The sequence below is a fragment of the Trachurus trachurus genome (assembly GCF_905171665.1).
Source record: "Trachurus trachurus genome assembly, chromosome: 4".
In the NCBI taxonomy this organism is placed as follows: Eukaryota; Metazoa; Chordata; class Actinopteri; order Carangiformes; family Carangidae; genus Trachurus; species Trachurus trachurus.
In genome coordinates, this window is record NC_139898.1 from 23,800,780 (window position 1) to 23,814,263 (window position 13,484).

Consider the following 13,484-nt stretch of genomic DNA (forward strand, 5'->3'; position numbering starts at 1 on the left):
CCCAGAGACTACGGTTGAAAATTAGCCAACTTAGCTAAACCGGCATGTTTACAGAAATGTTTATTAATGTGCATTGTCTCTGTATATTTAAACCAATAAACTAAACTAAACTAAAACAAAAACCAGCACATCTACCGCCTGCTGTTTAGAGCTGTAATGGCAAAGGGGACAAAGCTTTTGCAGAAGCGGGTTGTTCTGCGGGACAGTTGACTGAACCTTCGACCAGAGGGAGGAGGGTAAAGTACGGATGTTAGGGGTGGTGGGGGTCATGGGCTATGTGCAGTGATTTGCGGATGGATGAGGGCAAGCCGTGACTCATGAATTAGCTTAATGGATCCTTTAACATAGAAGTATTGTTTGAGCAATACCTGAAATATCAAAATAAATATAAGTAAATGCTCTCTTTAGCTTGTTCAGTGTTTCTTTATTCCTATTATATACACAAATGCATCAGTCTCCAAAAACTGATAAGACGATGAAGAAAAGACCTCAACTAACTGAGTGGCAGCGTTTTGTGTGACAGAGTTTCAGGACCTACAGACTAATGTGATTCCTAGAGATATGGCGCACAACAGTGAAAGTCTGATGCAGTATTGTGTGCAACAGAAGGAAAAAACGTGATGACCCACAAGATTCAGTGATGAGCACAGTGAGGGCTTTATGGTTTGCAGCACGCATCTTTAAAGTGAAACAAAAAAAGATTTGCGCTCGACACAGACAGAACAGCAAAGGCGGATGAGATCAACTTCGGTTCACTTCAGGTAAAAATAAACAAAAGGACTAAAATACTTTTCCTTTGCTGCTTGTTGTGGAGCAGCTCTAAACACTTGCTCACACACTAGAGACAAAATGTTTCCCTCTTTGACTCTCTGAGGCCTGCACTGCAGATTTACCAACAGATATAAAGCTGAGGATTTGTCTCTCCAAATGCACCTCTAGCAAAAAAAGATACCTTTGCTACATAAACCAGGTAGTAGTGAGTTTTGGACACCAGAGCAGGGATGGTATCTCTACAGCAGTGAGTCATTTTCACTGATTTATTCTTTCCACAGTCTTACAGAGCGAGACATAGACAGACACAAACACAGCACCACCGCCATGAAGTAATAAAGAAGGAGAGACGGACAGAGCTCCCAACAGACACAGAGGGCGGATCGCAAACAATAGGACAGGCAGAGAACATGTCCATTGTCACATCAACCGAGTGTGTGAATGATATAAATGACCCTATTAGAACGATTACATCAGTAAGTGGGACATGAAGCCTAATCAGGTTCAAACACCCAACAATTTCCTTAATTAGACTCATCTCCATCCTGCACACACACACTATAGTGACAAACAGGGCCCTGCTCAAAGCTGTGCCCGACTCCATGCCCAAACACACACACACACACACACACACACACACACAACATAGAGATTCAGACACAGACATGGTGCAAACAGAAACACAAAACCATCACATCATTGCAAATGTATATACAGTATGTATAGAGGAGGGTGACAGCGGGTCGCACACTGAGTCATCAAATCATGCAGCGGAAACGTCTGAAATAAAACACCAAATCAGACCGTTCCACCTGCGAAGATTATGTGAACCGAGCCGTGGATTCTGCAACAGCAGCCTACGTGTCTCGAGGGGGGAAAAATACAAACCATATAACCCTCCTCTCCTCTTATCTGTCCCTTTCTCTTTATGCCACTTATTTCCTCTCTCCTGCTTTCTCCAACTTCCAAACACTGACTCACTTTATTGCTCGTCGTAATGGCCGCCTCACTTTTATACCCTTCCCACCCAGTGCACGGGACTGCACACTGTCTGCATACATTAAGGCACCAAATCAGGTGCAAACAGCATCTCCAACTGCACACTGCATCCTTCGCTGGCAGCTGCACAGACAGATGAGTCCTAGATGATATGAAAGCCCAGTCTTCCCACTGCATCACAGCACTCCTGTTTCTCTCTTTTGCTTTTTTTCCCACCTCAGCCTGCTCCTCTTTTCCACATCATGGCCCTATAAGTCTCTCCCTCTCTCCCTTTATATCTCTTTTTTTCGGCGCTACCATCCCTGCCTCGTTCTCTCTCTCAAAATCTTCTCTTCTAGCCCCCCCCCCCAGGCAGAATCCTTCAGTCTCTCCCTCTCTCCGTACTCTCTTTTTTATCTCTTTCTCTCCTCTCTCCTCACACTCAGACTGTCTCAAGAGGTATTTGCCATCTTCGTGTTGCTTCTATGGATGTCTTCAAACTAGGCAGAGGCAAAGAAGAGGGGGGAAATAAACCAGAGCCAACGCGGCGCTGATGTCTCAATGGTAAATACTGGCATTGAGAGATCTGAAGGTAAACCAAGGTAAACAATCAGGCTGTACTTTTCTTTTCAAAGACGAGGCATGAACAGCAAAGGTTCGATGTTAGCCAGCTGTGTTCTGTTTTTGAAATCAATGTAATCAGAAGTGGTTTCCAGTTGGCTTCAAAGCTGTAATCCCAATCATCTTGTATAATCAGGCCTGCTTCTAATTAACAAACCTCATTCTCCGGCCATTAATAAATCCTGCTGAGACAGCCTCTGCATGACATTGATTCATCCCAATTAATAACAGACACAGGACAGCATCAGTGTTGTCCTCCAAAGGCAATTTAAGTGTATCTCTAAATTAGAGTAGTAAAAGAAAGAAAAGCAAGACTAACAGCTAAGTCAGAGACTCTGTGATGCGCTAACATAGGCTATGATGATGTTTAAAAGTTAAAATGTTAAAGAGAATGTGCATGATGCATTCATGTAGCACAAGGGAAGAACAGGGAAACCTCTGAAGACTGCAGCTTTAGTGTGTTTAGTGTATTATTAAAATATGGTTATCCAAAATTGGCGTCTCTTTTTTTGGGTAACATATTTGCAGTGTTTTGTTGAGCAGTAAACTCAGATACAAAAAAAGTTCAGCTCCTCTAAAATCAGATGAATGATGTTGAATTTTAATATTGTTATTATCTGATATTACAGCTGTCAGGAATACCTCATGTCTCAGACTCTGAATTACAATTCAGTATAGGTATGAGCAGTTTTTTCCCACTCAGATGCGTGTCATGAATGTCTGATTGATGTGACTTGTACATGCCCTACTGTAAATGCAAAATGCAGCTGTGACAAAACTGTATGTAAAAGTTGACCCAATGATGGCACTGAATGAAAAATGAAGAAAAAATGCTTAACGAAAACCAAAGTTGTTACAGTTCATCCTCAGGGGGACGTGAGTGTCTGCACCATATTTAGTTTGGTGCAACAACGTAGCTCATAGTTGAAGTGATCCACGAGTCTGCAGGGTTCATCCTCTGGAGAACATGAACTTCTTTACTGTACAAAAACACTGTGAGTTTTGTGACGTTGCATCAAAGAGGTTTCGACAAATTTCAAATCAGATGAAAGTGGTGGACTGACAGACCTGGCATCTGCAGAGCCGCGCTGTTAGTGCTGCATGGCTAAAAAACATTACTCGAGATGTGTTTTTAAGATATGTGATGCAATTGAGATTAGGAGTGTGTTTTCTTCCACAAGAAAGAGATAGGAGATGTCTGTTCTGTCTTTGTGACAAATGGGATGGAGATGTCAATGCTGGTGGATGTCAGGACTCTGGTTTTCTCATTAACAGGCTCAGGGAGGATAATAGAGACTCGTCCTTGGCTTCAAAATAACAAAGATTACATGTGACACCGGAGCCGCCCGTGGCCCCGAGCCAAGGGAGGGACAAGGCAAGAAACGATGTAGGAAGAAAAAAGTCACAGTGTTCCCACTTCCCACAGCAGAATAGTTCAAGTACGACTTTTCCCCATACGTTCTTCTTTCTCTCTTTTACATCACTTTTTTTGTCTCCCTGCTTTCCCCAAACTTAAGTCGCTAAATCTGACTCTTTCATTTCCCACTCGCTTTCTTTCTGCCAACTGGGCTAATCGGTGGTTCATTCTGGGTTAGCTGGTTAATTTGGGTGAGAGGAAGGGATTCAGCTGTCATATCGAGCTGGGGTTAAAGGAGGAAAATGATGCCGTGTGCTATTCTGTCAGGTAATAATTATGAACGGAAGCCAGTGATGAATCCTCTCATGCCCGGTCGATGCAGTCTACTCCTTCAGACAACCACAGACTGGTTATCTAACTGGCTGAATTGAGCATTGTCAAAGCTCGGGAGAGGGGGGGGATTACGAATTATGAATAAGCGAGTGGTGATGATGAATATAGTGGAGTGAATAGCTGCCTTTGTGGAGCGAACAGACCTCCTTGTTGAGCAGTGGGCAACTGCCAGAGCGGAGAAAGGATTTTCTGATAAACACGCAGAACAAAGGGACACGGATTACACACAGCAACAATGTGAACACACACAAGTGGTCATTTCTGTGTTGTCTGGGGAGAACTTAAGGTCACTGCAACTCCACACCGTTTGTTTGTTTGACAGCTTTGATGCTACTTTGGGGATTAAAAAGAAAAGAAAATCGATAGAAATAGCAACAAGGGCCACTTTTGGGAAACACTTTTATTCACTTTCGCTGACTTACACTTACTGAGAACTTTGTTACCTTTGGTGAGAGCCATGGAGGAATGTATATTGGCAGGTATCTGGAAATACGATACGTATCGCGATACAGGGGCAACGGTGCAATTACGATATATTGCGATACTATTACTATACTACGATTTTTTTCCCATTTTGACGGTGCTAAGTTAGGTAATGCTTGAGCATGTGATGAACTGTATAACATTTAAATCGGCGCCATCAGTGTGTGAATGTGTGTGTGAATGGGTGAATGTGATGTAAAGCGCTTTGGGTATCGTTACAGGTATAGTAAAGTGCTATATAAATACAGACCAGACCAGACCATAAATGCAACACGAAAATGAACCACCGCCGTGAATGCTTGCATGTTAATAAGAAATTATTACAGTGCTTTTGAATATCGATACAGTATTACGAAACAAAATATCGCAATATTTCAGTGTATCAATTTCTTGCATCCCTATTTTCTACCCATTCACCTTGAGGCAAAAAAGCTAATAAAAAACACGTTCCCCAAAATGTATCACTACTTCTTAAAACTCTTCTCTAAAAAGGTACAGGGGAGGGCCCATTGTACTATAGTGCAAATTTAATCACCATGGCACAAGTGTTTTTCTTACACAGAGCACACACGCAGGGTCACATGGAGGACCAACCAACTCAGGCGTTCAGAGAAAACAGACTCATACATTTTTAAGCAGCTTTAACAGAGAGCATTAGCATCAAATGCAGGCCTGTTACTGTACATCTGACTGACTGTGCCAGGCTCAAACCTCGCTGTCATTTCAGACAGACTCAGCCCTTTGTCTCAGGCAAGTTGTGCTCCCACTATTCTGTGGAGGTTAATTGAATTATGGCAGGAAACGTAGGAACGAGGCTGCTTTCATCAAAATTGAGAGGATCCAGCGCCAGTGTCTCTGGAGGTCATTGATAATAATATTCCTCATAATATGGCACTCTAGTGTGGCGAGACATCCCAATAAACATCAGGTGAACTGGGTTTTTTTCTTCTTCTTGCATACAAAATTAAACTGCACTATGCAAATTGTGGAAGAGAGGATAATGGAGGGGTGCATTTATCAGTGGGTCAGTCTGATGGCGCTGGACTAACAGATCTGTGCAGTGGTATGATATTCTATTCCTGGACAGGATAGATGGGAGGGAGGCTCCAAGTCAGATCAATGCCCAGAGGAACCAGTGATCATTGTGCATTACGACAACGTTCCTCCCTGCTCAATGACAAGCAGAGGAAGACATTTATTTATTAATTAGTCCGCTTCGATTTCTCGTTGCCTTTCAAAAAAAGAAACTTGAGGAAGATCAATGCAGCATTTCATCTTGATTTGTTGAGCTTCAGCGCTTGTACAGGGGAAATGTCAGTAACACACGACATGTAGCAAACTGCACAAGGTTTTTTCATAGAAAGCATGTAACATAGCTGTTTTGTTTATGGCTGATTAATCTGTAACTAGTGCAGGGTTGGGCAAATCCAACCCAACTGGAGCAGCTGAATCCACAGTTTTTCAAAGCCACTGCACTGCCTCTTTAAGTCAGAGAAGCCTCATCAGGTTTTAAAAAAAAAGAGGCAAATTAATTACTTTTCTCCGTGTGAATGGCGACAGTCACCCTCAAAGACCTTCACGCAAACAACAGGCTGTTGACTCCTATGCTTCAATAAACACAGATCAGGAGGAAAGTGAAAAAACTGGAGATCTTTCTCTCACAAAATGCAAATATGGATGTTATGGCAGCAGTGGCAATGCAGTTTATTTTCCTTGACAGCAAATTTTCCTCAGGCATCATCAGAAACACTGCACAGCTTCCTCATAGCACTTTGCCAAGGGAAATGAGCAGGAGTAAAAACATTGAATAACACAGAACACCAGAGCCATGATTTTCTGACCAATTTTGTGAAGCTCATACAAAACAGGCATGTTGCTGTACATTTCTTTTCCATGTGATGGTGTGGACTGTGCAGGAAACACAGCAGGTTAAAGGCAAGAGAAAATATATGAGAGGGATCCACAATAAAAGGCCTGTAGTTTTTTCATCAGTCAACATTGGCGATGTGCAAATATACGAGCTGGAACAAAATGTTCCTGCTCAGCTGTGGACAGACTTTCACCACATTCAAAAAGTGTTATCAAAAGACAGGACCTGACGGGGCTTTTCAGACAAGGAACAAAGGATGACAACCAAAACTACACAAAATAGGAGAAGAGGGAGAACTGAAGCTATACCTCGCTGCTAATGACACACTCCAGGCTCTTCATCCCAGCAGCCAGGGGTCAGGGTTAGGGCCCCAGTGGGTCAGCTGTCTGCCAGTACACTCCCAGACTTTGTTTAAACCCACAGAACTTTGTTTTAAATTCCAGTGAGGATCCCACAGTTTTCAAGGATACCAAATTCGTCAGGCTGCATGGATTAGCAGGAAATTTGTATGAAATGATGCACAAGACAGTAAAAAATATCTCCCTTTGGCAGAGTTGAGTTTGAGGTTTGCACAGTTCACTCAGTGTGTAAACATGACACAGGAATAAAAGAGGGAAAACTGGATTTTAAAAAGTGCTACTCTACAGCGAAGGAACATCACCTCTTTCACTGATCACAGTGAGGTCAGGATCGTTTGAATATGAACAACATCTTAATTCTGACATTGAATTTATTTTGAATAATATACAAATTGGAGGGATACTTTATACCGGCTTTAAAGAGGAACTAAGCAGGATTATTCCCCTGGCTATGTTTTTACCTAAACTAAAAAGAGTAATTGTGATAGTTAACTACATGACTTGTGACTTGTTACGAGTGAGAACGGAGGCTCTCTGCCTTCCACCTGGCGTCTCATGGCTGAAAACCAACCTTGCAACATCAGTGTAGTACTTGGCACCACGACACAAATGCGCTCTGTAACTGGCAATCTTTTGTTTATGACAGATAAGACTACACAAATATACACGTCGTAACATTGTATAATGTTATATAACGTTATCCAACGCTCAATGGATTGATTTTTCGCCGTCTTTGTTAAAAACAAATGCACATGGCCAGGTGGAGGGTTAGCAAAACAGAGGAAAAGCGACCGGACTTGCATAGTTCCTCTTTAAGCAGTCGTAAGTGGTGATAAAGCTCTCCATAGCACATGTTCAGTTTCACTACCTGTGTGTATTCTGTCTCTAAATGAGCTCTCTTCCTGTCCTCCACTCTCACCAAACTAAATAAAAGCACGGAGCCAAGTACATAAATGAGAAAAGCGATATAAGCATGAAGTCATCAGAGAAAGCCTGAGTTCGCTGCAGTGTTTTTGAGTGTACTGCCAACAAATAGATCATGTTGCTTTCTACTGAGATTTAACTTTGCCATTTAGCCGGCTATGGAGGGTAATGAGGAGAAGATGAGGAGGACTGATTGCACAGTGCACACCTCCACCTACCAAACTAATCTAAACAGTAAGGCTCCACAAAACAAGTCACAGGGGAGTTATAAGGAGGAAAACAAGAATGATAGTGAGGACAAAGACCTACTGTGGACAGATGGAGGTTTAAAACCCCCTTGCTTATCATTGACTGGCTCTGTGCTAACACTGACATGGATGATAACTCAAGTTATTAGCTGCAGGAGAAGAGAGCTTCTCTCCCCCATGTGTTGTACGTTACACTTTCATAGCCCTTTAGTCTTCTCCGGAGGCCGCAGAGTGGCTAATGTGGAGCAATTCCCCACGACTGAGGCTAAAAACAGCATTCTTCGCCATGGTCATTGTATTTCTCCGGGCTTCGCTTAGCAACTGCCCAAAAAAAAGGAGAGAAAAAAAAAAAAAGGAAACCAAATCCAGGCCTAGTCAGTACAGTCAAAGAGTATTAAGGACAGAGTGACCGGATGCACTTCAATCCTACTTTTTTCCCTCAGGAATGCAATATCGGTTACACACTGGCGGAGGCTGGTTATTGACTTTGCTTTGATCACACAGAAAGGAGCCTCAACTCAGCGATAAGGTCTCTGCGACATGTCACTGCTTCCACACAAGGCGAGAGACAGGCAACACCAGGAGCTCTCCCTCTCTCTCTCTCTCTCTGTGCTTGAGATGCATTAAGCTCTGGAGTGTGCATTATCATTTTTTGCTTACAGTTTGATAATCTTCATGGCTATAAATGGAAAATTGTAAACTTCCAGAGGGCTTGAATGGGGATTTGGAAGATGGTTGGCTGGAGGCAAAGAGGCATTATGGGTGATATGATTAAGCCATTAAAAACTTGAGAATCTAGGACAAGTGAATCACCACTTGTGAGGCAGATGGTTTATCGCAACTCGGGGAGTGTTTGGAACTTCGAAAAACATCCCTCGTCCGATGATTGTGTGGACATAGACATTCACAGCTGCACAGTTACAGGAGCGGTGCCATCCCCTGAATGTGCGTGACAGTATTGCATGTGGAACCACAAAGCCAAAAAAAATAAAAAAAATCAGCAACAAAAAAAAAGGGCTCAGCTGTTGGACAGGGGGTTTGTGGCGGCCACACGGATCCGTCGCAAAACGGAACAAAATTGTGCTGCTCTCAGTTTGTTTTTGAAATTATCTTAAGTGAGACACATTTCCTTGAAACTACTGAATAAACACAAGATAGCCGCTCTTGGGATCCAACCTCACAACTCACTGATCATTTTTATGCAGGGTAACATCAGGCCAGAGATTCCTCAGGCACTGAAAACTCTTCGGCCGACCCTGACTTAATGTTGTAAACACAGAATTTTGGCATTGATGGAAAAAAAAACTGTATTTACGTCTGGTACTCAACTTATTCTTATAAAATCAAATCTGAAGTACTGAATCAATACAGCCTTAATCCTCACAGCAATATAAGATGCAGCATAAACAACATCAGATTGGGCGGTTTGCATGAGCAAATAAAACCACTCAGCTCGCAAACAGACCATGAAACGAACGCCAATCATCACACAAATATCATCAAAGGCGAATCAATGAAAATGATTGCAGCAATAACTGCAGTGTTTACCAGCATCTAACCAGCTGCCACTTCACTGTGTTACCATCTCAACTTTAAACCAAGTAGCTCGTAATAAATATTAAGCGTTCAAGCAGTAAAGAGCCGACCACTTCATTTCATAACCTGATGGTCCGCTTAATTCTAGCATGAAATGTCATCTCTGAGTCAAAGGCTGGTTCACCACAGTAATCTGTCAGCTGTGTGTTTGACCGATCAGGGGAGGTTAATAAAGCTCCAATATTACTAACAGCAAGGTCACCTCACGGTGAGGCGATTTCCTGCGATCACTAATGCAGCTAATGTGCAGCTGAGCACTCACTCCAGACGGAGGAGAGAAGGAGAAGGGGAGAACAGGAAATATATCCCTGTGGAGCCGGCAATGAATAAGTGTGATCCAAAGAGAGAGAGAGAGAGAGAGAGAGAGAGAGAGAGAGAGAGAGAGAGAGAGAGAGAGAGAGAGAGAGACATTAAGTTCGGAGTCATTAGGCACAACACACTGCTGTCATTATACCATACTGCATTACATTCATCAGCCCCTTCATTTATGAAGCTGTGGGAGGGCACAAAACCAATGGCTCAATCTGTCTGCTGCTGCTGCTGCTGCAAAAAGGAGTTTGTCTTTGAGTCTCTGAGTTCAGCATTATGCTTTTTTCCTCTCATCAGTGTCCCTCCGCTGCTGTATTTAAAGCAACCTGTGTGACACTGAACCTGACTAAATCTGTCTGAGGCAAAGCTGAGGTATTCTACTTGCTTAAGAGGCAGTGCGAGCGAGAGCAGAGCAGAGTCCTGGCCGAGAGTCGAAGGATGAGTGCAGATCTCTGCTTAATACATTTTTCTCATCCATATTGCAGAATGTGGAGTGCATTTATTAAAGCCGAGCATCAAGGATGGACTTAAATAAGTTTACATAGATAAAAATGGACCCTTCAGATCTCACCGCCGTCTCAGAACCAGAGCTGCATTTTCAGATCAGAACAGGGGTGCAAAAAGTGTTTCAAACTCCAGCTTCAGACCGATTTTAGATACAAAGCCCGTCGACTCTTTCATGTTTCCTGCAGTGAAGCCTAATTTGTATTCTGTAGCACATACCGAGCTAAAAAACTACAATTAGACAATGACATGAAATGTTGTGCAAAAGGCAATTAAGGGATACAGTAGTGTCATAGCTCTTGTTAGGCATACCCATATGATACTACATTACACTGCCTTCTGATGTATTGTGGAGAATCTCCTGAAGCCAGAAACCATTCAGTTGTCATTAAGCTCCATATTTCCTGCACATTCAAAACTCTTAACCCTGCACAAATATAAAATCAAAGTAAAAATATATTTGAAGTACCCAAACAGATTCACAGGTATGCAGAGGCACACATTTTCAGACTGCAGCCTATGTATCTTTTTCAAACTAAGACTGAATCTTGCCATATACATCCACAGATGTCCTAAATCCTAAACCTCTGCGCTGGCTGATTGAGCAACCACAAATTACATGACCTGATTTCTGTAACACAGAATCTTATCAACACCGTCCTCTGAGAGAACGCAAACTAATTGGTGAGAGTTTTACATTGCTTTCTCTAATGATGGGCGCTTAATTAATCTTTGAAACACTGGCTGGTGAGTGTTGGAGCTATAAAAGAAGATGGCTGAGAGGATCAAAGTCATTCCAGTCTACTGTGGAGGGGATTAGGAAAATATGGTGGAGGCACGGAGACAATCGAGCATCCCGAGCCTCCAGTGAGGAAAATCCTCATAGGCTGCAACCAAAATCTCAGCCACTTGGAGAAATCACCCTGGCGTGCTGTTGCTGTGCGAGCTGACTGACACGGACACGTGTGAGGGTGGTTATGTGATATCATGATAATCCCACTGACGTCCACACACCCAATTCCTCTGTCATGACCCATGCAAGAAAAATACACAGTCGAGTGGGAGCGAAGAGGACGAGACAGTCAATGCTCAACATTTCTGATACACAGCCCCGGCGTCCATACTCACGATGTTGAGTGATGTTAATTTATTTTCTTTATTGTCTGGGGATCCATGCAGCCCCTTACTGTCAGTTGTTATGGTTTACACATTCACTGTCAAAAACAAAACAACACAAAAAGCAATGAAAGGAGGTGCTATTTGGGTCTCACAGCAATTTAACACAAAGTAGGTGGTCGTGATGCATGGGTGGGCACTGGCCACAGAGCGGAAACATAATCCCTTTCAAAAACATAAAATCATAGTAGCTACATCTGTGTATTCTTTATCTTTTTTATTCTATTTTATCACAGACAGATTTGGCTCTGTACAACTGCACATGTTTTCATACTAGATGTGACATATGTGTGCATTCATTAAATGATTAGAGGTGCAGTCAGGTTGCCAGATGTGGGTGTGAAAAGTCTCACACATGAGACTGAAGCTTGTAGTGACACTGTCCAAAAGCCTGCGAGTGTGTGTGTGTGTTTGTGTGTGTGTGACTGAAGTGGATTAGTGTGCAGTTAATGAATGTTGGCTATCATGTAGCTGCATAACCTACTATCAGCTTTTTAACTTTTGCACTTGAATAGAGCAGTGTGAGGTCATTTTCTTAAAGCGTCACTTTATCAACACTGCATGCAGTATATAAACATGCTTTTCAATAAACCCTTCTCTTCCTTTACCAAAAACAGACCAAAGTTATCCGAGGTTACAGATGTAAAACACATGCAGCCATACTAAACCATTTCCAGAATCTCATTTCAAATCTGATAAAATATTAAGGAAGAATATCATGAATGTGATCAGTCATAATGTCAGATTTCAGCATGAATACTTGATCGGTCAGCAATAAGAAAAGTATTGATTGTCAGTATGCAAATCTGCATATGATTCACCTCCATTGATTAAGAGTCTGGTACCGTTGGACTGTTTGTGCTCCGTTTCTACTGCCAGCTCCTCTCTTTGCCCTAGCACCGTGTCTAATAAATTAACAGCAGAAAATTAAACTCATCATCTCATCTTTGCTGACCCACCAACCCTGTAACCCATTCAAGGACCCGGACTGGGTGCCAGCCTCACAACAAGGATGACATCAGGCTGCTCCGCCAGTCAGCAGCAGCCTGCTCAGGTTACCTCGACCAAGTGTGGAGAGGAGCGCTCAGCCGCTGACAGCCCACTGCATCACTCTGCAGCAGTACTCGCAGGGAGCACAGGAAAACAACCCTGGCTCGGCAGCTGAGGCTCTCTCTCCACCCGGGCTAATATTGTGCTCCGTTCCAAAAATACCCTCGTGCAAAAAATAGCCTCTTCCAACAACACAACTATGATACGGCCAATTCATCTATATCAGTGTCATGGAGTGTCAACAGAAAACATGTTTGTTCTTATTAATGCCACAATTTCAGAGCTCCCGAGGTAATCACACAGGAAAAACAAAAACGTAGGAAGGCATTAACCACACACACACACACACACACACACACACACACACACACACTGGAACAAAATATGGGCCTATATCATTATGAGGAGGGCAGCCTTTATGACCTAACCCTCATCAAACTGAGGATGCACCTGCCCTGCATGGCAACTGCTACTGAGGCAATAAAGTGGAAATAGACAGCAGCTTGTAGTGGTCCACTCTGGCCTCAGTAGTTTAGAAATCCCTGGATGACATCATGAAGTTATTGAAAATTTGGTTACCAGGAGAAAAAAAGGCTGGCAGATCTCACACTTAACACAGCACAGAGCTGGACGGAAGCCCTTTAATAAAACAAAACTAACAACCAATCATAGCCTACTAGCAGCCCATAGGATGCTGTGGGAAACTAAAGCAGCAATGACTACAACAACTACCCAGAGGAACAGTACTGTGGTTCATGTAGGCAGGTATAGGCTAACACAGGCTACAATGACCGGGAATAAGGTCAAAACTGGACACTGGTTTGTGCCAAAATGTGGCCATTTCC

At 42.8% G+C, this 13,484-nt stretch overlaps 1 protein-coding gene across 2 annotated transcripts in view; it reads right to left on the bottom strand.

The window, feature by feature from the left end:
* Window positions 1–13,484, bottom strand: part of ano8b (anoctamin 8b) — a 37,382-nt gene that overhangs the window by 23,461 nt on the left and 437 nt on the right. The gene's annotated exons all lie outside the window — the stretch shown is intronic.